We start from the raw sequence: 10342 nt of genomic DNA on the forward strand, positions 1-10342 counted from the left end.
AAAAACCCCTTTTACATGCAAAATTTAAAACAATTTTCGAAGATAGCCATGATGCATGCATGTATGTATGACAAATTGGCATATATTATAAAAATATAAGCTAGATTGTTATTATTCCAACTTTTGAATACCAAATTGATCAATAAACTACTCTAGCTTGTTCACACAAACTTAAAAAAATACGGACAACGTTATAGTAAATTTTAAATGAAGTATTTATGTATTTCAAAAAAATTATGTAGTATAATGTTTCGCTGTTTATATTTAAATTAAAGTAATTAAATAAGGGTTTAAATCAAATACAAATAGCTTTTATTGTGAGAAATATACAAAATAACTAGAGTAATTAATATGTTAACACTAGAGTAATAATTATTACATCATATTATTTTTTATCATATTTACTTTAGTTATTTGTATGTTTAGTATATTAATTTTATTTGTATTTTATCCCTCCTCATAAAATATATATGTATTTTAAGAAATATAATAATAAAGTTTTTTTTATATTAAGAATGCTTATTTTACTTTAAAAAAAGGGTTCATCCCACGAGTGACGATTCGATCCATACCAACTGAACTGGTTTGGGTCCAGGTCCGGAAACCTACCGGGCAACCATGGGCGATCGTTTATTATATCCAACCATGTCCCGTTATATCAATTTTTGTTACGTTTGTTCAAATATTTAAATACTAATGTTAAGAAACAGATGTATACAAACTTCATATCTACACTCCCATCATGCGTAATAGTAGGGCATAAAACATGCTATATGCTATTTTTTCTTCACGGTCCATTTGCATGATAATATACACATACACTGATTCACATACGTATATGTATATGCATATATATTATCATGATTTAGCTACACTTTTATATATTCACACACATATGTCAAAACATTAAAAAATAGTGGTTTTCCAAATATACCCTTTTGGTCACACTCATTCTTAGTCTTTTAACTAAATCTCACTTCTATAAATAGCAACCTCCCTTTATTCCTTTTGCAAACCAACAATATATCAAGAGATAGTAAGAATAATAAGAAGATGATGATGATGATGATTATGAAGATGATCAAAGGGCTTGCAATGATGGTCTTCATAGGCTATATTTTCCTATGGGTCATCACACCAACCTATGTCTATAAACAAAAGTGGCTCGTTAGGGTTCGAGCCCACACCACTTCTACTTACTTCGGGACTCAAGGTTCGTTTCCACTTCTCGAATCGCCATTACTTGAATCTAGTCCGATTTTACTATTTTACTAGTCTAGTTACATGATAACACATAATGTAACAACTTTTTATGTGTTAATTTTTATTTCTTAGTAGTTTATTTTCTTCATTAATTGCGTATAAATTTTAGGCCCGAAGATGTTGCTCTACACACTCCCCGTTTTGTTCATGGCGGTCGTGGGAAGTGTATATCTCCATTTAAGAAAAAAGGCAAACCAAAACCGCGACGAAGGGTATAATAGCCATTCCAAATACAAAACTAAACATGTTATTTTTGTTATTCCATGATAGTTAATATATTTTTATCTTCTCAACCTTTAGAGAGAAAGAAGCCAAACCCGATAACTTGAGTATATGGAGAAGGCCAATGATCATCAAAGGTCTCGGGATTGTCTCAAAAATCGAGCTTGCGTTCTTTGTTATGTTTATCGCTCTCATTGTATGGTCTTTCACGACGTACTTACACGTCAGTTTTGCCAATATTAATCATAAAACAGCTGCCAAAAAGGGAGAGGAAGTGTATGTGAATAAACCAATATATTTGTTCATATCTATATATATTTGTTCTATGTTATACATATGTTAATCCAATATTATTTTGGTTGGCTAGGTGGCAATCAAAGTTGGATTCAGTGGCTCTACGATTCGGGTTAATTGGCAACATATGTCTAGCATTTTTGTTCTTCCCAGTGACTCGAGGATCGTCTATATTATCGCTGTTCGGGCTGACTTCTGAGGCCAGTATCAAGTATCACATATGGCTTGGACATATTGTTATGACCCTCTTCACTTCTCATGGTGTTTGTTACATTATTTATTGGATAGTAACCAAGCAGACATCCGAGGTACCATCTTTATATTATTACTAGTTTTTATCCCCCGTATTACGCGGGTTGTTTTATATTATATGTTTATAATATTTATTTATTTTTTGAATTTTTATGTTTTTATTATATAAAAGTTAATAATATACTTATGGTTTGATGATAAATTGTTTCACAAATAAATGAGATGTTATAACCCGGTTTAAAAACTATATGGGTTTGATGAGACCCAAAACCCGTTTATTTTTTTTACTATAAATATAGATTTTTAATTATAAATAACATATATCTTTTTTTAAATAAATCAGGTATTAATTTTTAGATTATCCCTATTTTATAGGATTTTTTATATCAAATATTTTGTGAGATTAGTTTTTAATTTAATGAGATGTTATAACCCGTTTAAGAAATATATGGGTTTGATGAGACCCATACCCGTGAATTCGGGTCAAATGCATGAGAAGCCTCCATTTAAAAATCAAGCATATCTGATAACTCCAAAAAAAAGGGGGAGCGACCACATCGCGACACGTAGGATTTTTGGGTCTTCGTTTATATATATTATAGATTATTATTATTATTATTATTCATAAATTTGTTACAATCTTTATGGCTTAGAAGGCCTAAAAATATTCCACCAGTGAATTTGGAAAATGAAGATAAAGCCAATAATTGTTAGAATATCAACTTCTATATGGTCCAAAAGACCAAAACTATTGGCCATCATAAAGTTATTTTACATCACTTTTTATCATATGATTAGATTCATTATACCATTAACTAATGTTATGTGATAGTTCATGTAGATGTTGAAATGGGCAAAAACCGACATATCGAATGTAGCCGGAGAGGTGGCTTTGGTAGCGGGATTGGTTATGTGGGCAACGACGTTTCCTAGGATTAGACGAAAAATGTTTGAGGTTTTCTTTTATGTGCATCACTTATACATCATCTTCATAGTGTTCTTCGTGTTCCAAGTCGGATAACACCGTTTATCTCTATATTTAGGGAGCTTGTTTCCACGACCGAAACACTAAAATGTAAAGCTCCAAAAATTCTCTTTATTAGTGTGTTTAAAGACTCGTCTGATCTGACCATGTTGGAATTGTTATTACCAACATCCGGTACACCTATAGAGTTTTCAAAACTAGAGTTACAAATCGAAGCCTATGTGACACGAGAGAAGCAACCCGTGACCAATGACAAGAAACCAGTGAGTACCATTTGGTTTAAACCAAACCCCTCCGATGTGCCCATAACTCCTGTTTTAGGACAAAATGGTTGGTTATGGCTTGGCGCGATTATTTCATGTTCTTTTGTGGTTTTCCTTTTGTCTATGGGACTTGTGACGCGATTTTACATCTATCCTATTGATAAAAACACGAACAAAGTGTACTCGTATGGATCAAGGGCCGTGTTGAATATGTTGCTCATTTGTGCGTCTATAATGGTGACATGTTTTGTGGGTTTTTGGTGGAATAAGAAGAGTAATGCTATGGATTCGAAGCAAATTCAAAACATGGAGGGAGCGACGCCGGTTAGCTCACCTAACTTGTGGTTTTACAACGCGGATAGAGAGCTTGAAAGTGTGCCCCAACAATCGCTCTTTCAGTCTACAAATGTGCATTTTGGCGAAAGGCCGGATCTTAAGAGTAAGACTAAAGCTTACACCTTATGCTTTAAAACTTACAACTAACATCTTTTATTTTTACTTTTGTTTTTTGTTAGGGATTTTGTTTGAGCAAAAAGAAGCAAGTGTTGGAATGTGGGCCAAAGAAAATGAGGCATGAGGTTGCAAACATATGTTCATCTGGATTGGCTTCAAACTTGCATTTTGAGTCCATAAGTTTTAGTTGGTGATTGGCTGTTGCAAATTACAAGATATGGTGTGCATTGGGCAACAAGTTGTTACTTTTTTTTTTGTCTATCAATCCTCACTTTTGACAACTCAAATTTTAATTTCCTTTTGTTTGTAAACTTTTAATACATAAATAAACTGCTTTTTATTCACTAGCAATGAACTATTATCGAACATTTTGGATCTGAATGATATACTTTTTGGTGAGCTCTTAGGTTTGTTCATCGGTTTTTCGTATTCGAATTCTAACTTTTCCAAATTGAGCTCAAATTCACACTGAATTAGACTTAGAATTCCAAAACCCAATTTGATATAATCATATAAATAAACCGAAGTGTGGAAAAGTACATTAAAAAATGCCGTATATAAGCATGTATATTGCTAATATAAAAATAGCATATATAAACTCAAATTTTTATATTTGGGTTGGTTCGAAAATCACATATTCAAATTGAATTCCAAACCGTGTTCAAATTCGGTTTTTTTACCAATATTGAATAATGAATACCCCCTAAAAGGGTGGGGTTAATGTAGACTTCATACCTTTTTATTATTAATGATCTTGGATCTCAGAAGACGATTTATTATTTTATTTTACATTAATGAGAAGGAGAACGATGACTCACACAGACACACATCAGTTGGTAAAACAAAAAGATTCAAATGAACAGTCAATTGTGTGAAACTGACAAATGCTAAAATATCAATACTGTTATGATTATTCAGATTCTAAGAAGAATAGAATAACAAGAATGATAAAATTTGTCATAAACCATTATATATATATATATATATATATATATATTAATTTGAAATGTCGGTGACACTCACAAATTGTTACTGTACTACCCCCGACAGATTTTTAAGCATGTGATACAAGCTGTTAATGCGTTAACGTTGGCAGCTTCATATTGGTTGTTTTGTGCGGTGCTTTGATAATGTTCTGCACATCATATGCTTTGGGTGTGACATCTGCCCCGATCCGACCCGACCCAGGTATCCGTTTCTCTGATCCGATCTCTTTCTTTTATGATTTAATATTTATTTATACTTATATTTTACTTTTAATAATAATAATATATTTTCCTTCCCGCCTCCTTCTTCTTCTCTTTTTCCGCCTTCTTTTCCCTCTTGTCGCCGTCCCGCCCTTAAGCCTTGAACCCGTCCTATGTTTCTTCCCGCCTAAGGTTGTCTGCGCAGCTCCACGCGCCAGACTCCTTACAAGGAAGCCTGCGTGAAGACCACCTGTTACTGCGATACGCGAGACGAACTGTCCCCGCAGCGCGCTAAGGATTTTAGTTCTTCCCGCGGCGCGCTATGGATACCGTTCTTCCCGCGACGCGCTAAGGAATATAGTTCTTCTCGCGACGCGCTTAGAATTGAAGTTCTTCCCGCGGCGCGCTTAGAAATGTAGTTCTTCCCGCGACGCGTTAAGGTTGGTTCTGTCTGCCTTCGCGCTCGCGCACTCTTGACCTTCTGTGTCTGCCTTCGCGCTCAAGCTTTCTCGCGCTATGTCTTGAGTCTTTTCTTCTGTTTAATCCAGCCGTTTACTTTTGTGTTGTCTTATCTTCTCTGCTGTTGACCTGACCTATCTTTTGTCTGAAAAGCCACTTTTGGCGCAGCATGCGCACCAACCCCATTGGTTGACAGAAAAAGTGACTGACATTATCTTTTGAGATATGCTTTTCCATACTTTGACCAATACCTTTATCTGACCCGCCCATGCCTGTTTACTGTTACCTGTCAGCTTTTCCTTTGCCCCCTGCAGCTGCCATATCTTTTGATATCTTTTGCTTTTGGAATCTTTTACTTTTTGGAGATCTTTTCCCCTTTTCTAGGGATTGTGTTCCCTAGGGTTTCTCTATAAATAATAATATTATTTTTCCTAACACATCACACACAAACACTTAATTTAACCTCCTCCTTGCTCTCTCTGCCTCCGTCTTCCTCCCTGTTCTGCCCTGCTTTTCCGGTAATATATATTATATATAATAATTTACTTATTAATTATGCTAACTTATAATCAAGACTTAAAACAAATCATTAAAACAATAATCTTACTTATAGGTTAACTTGTGCTTGTTTAAAGTTGGTTCTTGCTTTATCTTACACCGCATCGTTTATCAAGTGAGTAATCTCGTATCTAATCCCTTTTTGCTTTTAATGTTTTGGGATGTTCATGTGTTCATACAAACTTAGAGTCTTAAACTGTTTATGAACGTTAGTCGCGCAGTATCCCATGTGTTGAGGACGTAGACTTGGCTGTTTATTTGTATGTGTGGATCATTAACCGTCTTGTCGGTCTATTCCGCAGTTCTCATGGTACCATTAGATGAACACGGGAGAACTATCGTTTATGATTTTCTCTTTTGTTTACACTTGCACAGTTTTTCTTGTTTGTGAGCTCAATCGTGAGCACTGGCAGTCTATGAGTATGAATCTTAGAGTTGGTCCCGATCGGATTACACCCTTGTTGAAAACCAGACATACACATGTTGCGCGCAGATTTATTGTTATCTATGTATTGTATTAAACTTGATTTCTCACCAACACGCAAGTGTTTGACGTTTATTTTAACACATGTTCAGGTTTGTAGTAGCTGTTTTGGAGCTCGAGGACACGTAGGAAGTTTTCTTTATTTTTGACCTAGATTAAAATGTATCAAGACAAGTTATTGCTGTTCGAATATTATGATTTATAATATATTGATTTATGATGATTTATGTTATTTTATGTCTACTTTGCGCGTGCGCGAATGAATGTATTTATTAAATATTGACACCCAATAGTGTCACGAGTAATGAAACAATATGTGGCGCCCCGATGTATAATCCGCCTTTGGTCGGGGTGTTACAGATTGGTATCAGAGCTCGTTGAATTTAGGATATGTGGTTAGACGTAACGGCCTAGAATACCTAAGAGTCCCTTCTCGCGCATGAGAGAAATCTCATGTTTGCGCGCTTATTGTTAATTACTCGTTATTTATAAATATGCTTGCGCAGACGCAGTATATGATTTTATGTTTTACTCCGAGATATTTCGATTTTTGTTGAATTGCGATTTTTATTGATTTTACTTACATATTCGTTTGTTGGATTTCAAAATCCGAAAAGTCATGGTGATACATGAATAGTTGATTTTCAATTCCCATTTACGATTATGTTCTGAGGTTGGAGACTTGAAAAGTCATGGTGATACATGAATTGTCAAACTCCAATACTCATTTTCTTGTATATTTTATATTGAAGATTGAAAAGTCATGGTGATACATGAACCGTCAATCTCCAATACTCGTTTGCTCGTATATTTTAAATTGGGAATTCGGAAAGTCATGGTGATACATGAATTGTCGATTCTTGATTCGAATTTGTTACCTTTATTAAGTCTGCATTTAGGGTCATTTATTTTACTTTAACTTTTGACAGTAACTGACTCCGTGAAACCAAGCTTTTCGAGGTTACTTTGCGCTAAAACCAAGATATTAACTAAAATTAAAACTTTTATAGAATGCCTCCGCTATCTCGCCGCCATCAGAGGAGAGAAGCCTCGCGCAGACGTAGGCAGCAACGTTCCCAGGAAATGGCCGCCGCAATAGCCCAAGCTTTGAGCCAAAACAATACCAACACCTCTGGTTACAACATTAAGTCCTTTAACGCGGGTAACCCTCCAAAGTTCACAGGTCTTGAAGGAGCCACCGTGATGCTCCAGTGGCTTGAGAAAATAGAAAACACTTTCCTCCACACCCAATGCCCCTCAGACAGACGAACCCTATATGCTTCCAGTGTCCTGGAATCTAGAGCGCTTACATGGTGGAATGGAGTAGCTCATGCGCGTAGCGCAGAAGCTGCTTCTAGCATGACATGGGAGGAATTCAAGGAAATTCTGACGCGAGAATTCTGCCCTCCCAACGAAGTTAAGCGCCTGGAGGAAGAATTTTGGAATCTTAAGCAATACAGCGGTGAAGCGCGCGAGTACGCGACGCGCTTCCATGAACTAAGCCTGCTTGTCCCTCACCTTGTTACCCCTTCCCGCCGAGCCATAGAGAAATTCCTTGGGGGTCTCCCCATGGAAATTCAAGATTCTGTATGGGCCAGGAACCCACTAACCCTCTCTGACGCCATCGAGTTGGCCGCTGTGCTCAGCGACAACCATGTCAGAGCAGGAACCCTGTTCCTGCGGGGAGCTGAGAAGACCAAACCTACCAAATCTGCCACTGAACCAACAGAAACCAAACCTGAACCCTCACACCATAACAACCCGAAACGTAGGCGCAGACAAGTCTACGCGCTTACCAGCCCGCCCATAGTCCAGCAACCCGCCTACCAACCTCCAGTATACGCCCCTAACCCACTGTCAACCTACCCAACCCCTCCTGTAGTCCACAGCTATGCCTTAACCAATCCAGCATTTCCTGCCCCGCCAACTAAGAAACCCTACACAGGAAACCACCCCTTTTGCCCAACCTGTAGACTCCACCACCCACCTCAAGTCCCATGTCGACTTTGTAACCGATGTGGCCGCGCTGGTCACCTTGCAGAAAACTGTAGAGTCCTTCCCACCAATCCAATTGCGCCAACACCACCAGTCTACCCGCAGAACCCACAACCAACCTACCAAAACCCACGACCCAGATCGTGCTTCAACTGCGGTGATCCCAGTCATTTCCGGAACGCATGCCCAAGGCTACATGTTCAGATTACGCAAGCGAATCCGGTGAACCAGATTTCGAACCAAGTGACACGTGGACGAGCTTTTAACATAACCGCGCACCAAGCGCAAGCGAATAATGACGTGGTTAATGGTACATTTTTGCTTAACGGATTTTATGCTTCTGTACTTTTTGATACTGGCGCCGATCGAAGTTTTATTTCTCGCACGTTTGAGCAGAAGCTTGCGCGACCGCGCAACGATTTAAAAGAAAATTTTTCAGTTGAATTGGCTAATGGCGAAACTGTTTTAATTAACTCATTGATTAAAGATTGCACGCTTAACCTTAACGAAAACGATTTTCTGATCGACCTCATCTCCATGCCTCTTGGAAGCTTTGATGTTATTATTGGTATGGACTGGCTCTCGAAGAATCGCGCCGAAGTTATTTGCGCCAAGAAGATGATTCGCATACCTCGAGAAAATGGTGATCTTCATATCTACGGCGAGAAACCCTCCCGCGGTCTTAAACTTATGTCTTGCACCGAAGCCCGAAGGCTCATGCGGAAAAGGTGTATTGCATTCTTAGCCCATGTGGTTAAACCTGCTGAAGAAAAGAAGCTTCGCGATATCCCTGTTGTGCGTGATTTCCCTGAAGTTTTTCCTGATGATCTTCCTGGTATCCCTCCCGCTCGTGAAGTCGAGTTCCGTATTGATCTTGTCCCTGGTGCTTCCCCCGTAGCCAAATCTCCTTACCGTCTTGCGCCCGCTGAGATGCAAGAATTGGCAAGCCAACTTCAAGAGTTGACTGCTAAAGGATTCATCCGCCCTAGCTCTTCGCCCTGGGGTGCTCCGGTGTTGTTCGTTAAAAAGAAAGATGGATCGTTTCGCATGTGTATTGATTACCGCGAGTTAAACAAACTCACCATTAAGAACCGGTATCCCTTACCGCGCATTGACGACCTCTTTGATCAACTCCAAGGTGCCTCTTGTTTTTCCAAGATTGATCTCCGCTCTGGCTATCACCAGTTGCGCATCCGCGATGAAGATGTTCCGAAGACTGCTTTTCGAACTCGTTATGGCCATTTTGAATTCTTGGTCATGTCCTTCGGTTTAACCAACGCACCCGCCATTTTCATGGATCTAATGAATCGGGTGTGTAGGCCTTTCTTGGATAAATTCGTGATCGTGTTTATCGATGATGTTCTGGTGTATTCTAAGACCAAGGCCGAGCATGAGCAACATCTTCGGTTGGTATTGCAAAAGCTTCGAACCGAGCAGCTCTTTGCCAAGCTCTCCAAGTGTGAATTCTGGTCTGATGAAGTACAGTTTCTTGGTCATGTTGTAAACAAGATGGGTATTCATGTCGACCCATCCAAGATTGAAGCAATCAAGAACTGGTTGACGCCATCTACTCCTACCGAGATCCGTTCCTTTCTGGGCTTAGCTGGTTATTACCGGCGCTTCATTTCGAACTTCTCGAAGATCGCTTTGCCTTTAACAGCTCTAACGCACAAAGGTAAACCGTATATTTGGGGCTCGAAGCAAGAAGAAGCATTTCTAACGCTCAAGCGTTTGTTGTGTGAAGCTCCTGTCCTTGCGCTACCTGAGGGTAATGATGATTTTGTCGTGTACTGCGATGCCTCCAACCAAGGTCTCGGTTGTGTTCTTATGCAACGAGACAAGGTTATCGCTTACGCATCGAGGCAACTCAAGGTTCACGAGAAGAATTATACAACTCACGACCTCGAACTAGGCGCAGTTGTTTTTG

General features: G+C 38.6%; 1 pseudogene across 1 annotated transcript; it reads left to right on the top strand.

Annotated features, from left to right (window-relative positions):
- The first annotated feature begins 894 nt into the window (after positions 1-894).
- Positions 895-4013, top strand: LOC143621021 (ferric reduction oxidase 2-like; annotated as a pseudogene). The gene is made up of 5 exons (XR_013151445.1): positions 895-1213; positions 1373-1475; positions 1564-1761; positions 1853-2087; positions 2873-4013. The product of XR_013151445.1 is annotated as a ferric reduction oxidase 2-like (transcript).
- The last annotated feature ends 6329 nt before the right edge of the window (positions 4014-10342 follow it).

The sequence above is a fragment of the Bidens hawaiensis genome, unplaced genomic scaffold (genome assembly GCF_021521415.1).
Source record: "Bidens hawaiensis isolate Kalapana, Puna unplaced genomic scaffold, B.hawaiensis_p1.1 tig00002772_1, whole genome shotgun sequence".
NCBI lineage: Eukaryota > Viridiplantae > Streptophyta > Magnoliopsida > Asterales > Asteraceae > Bidens > Bidens hawaiensis.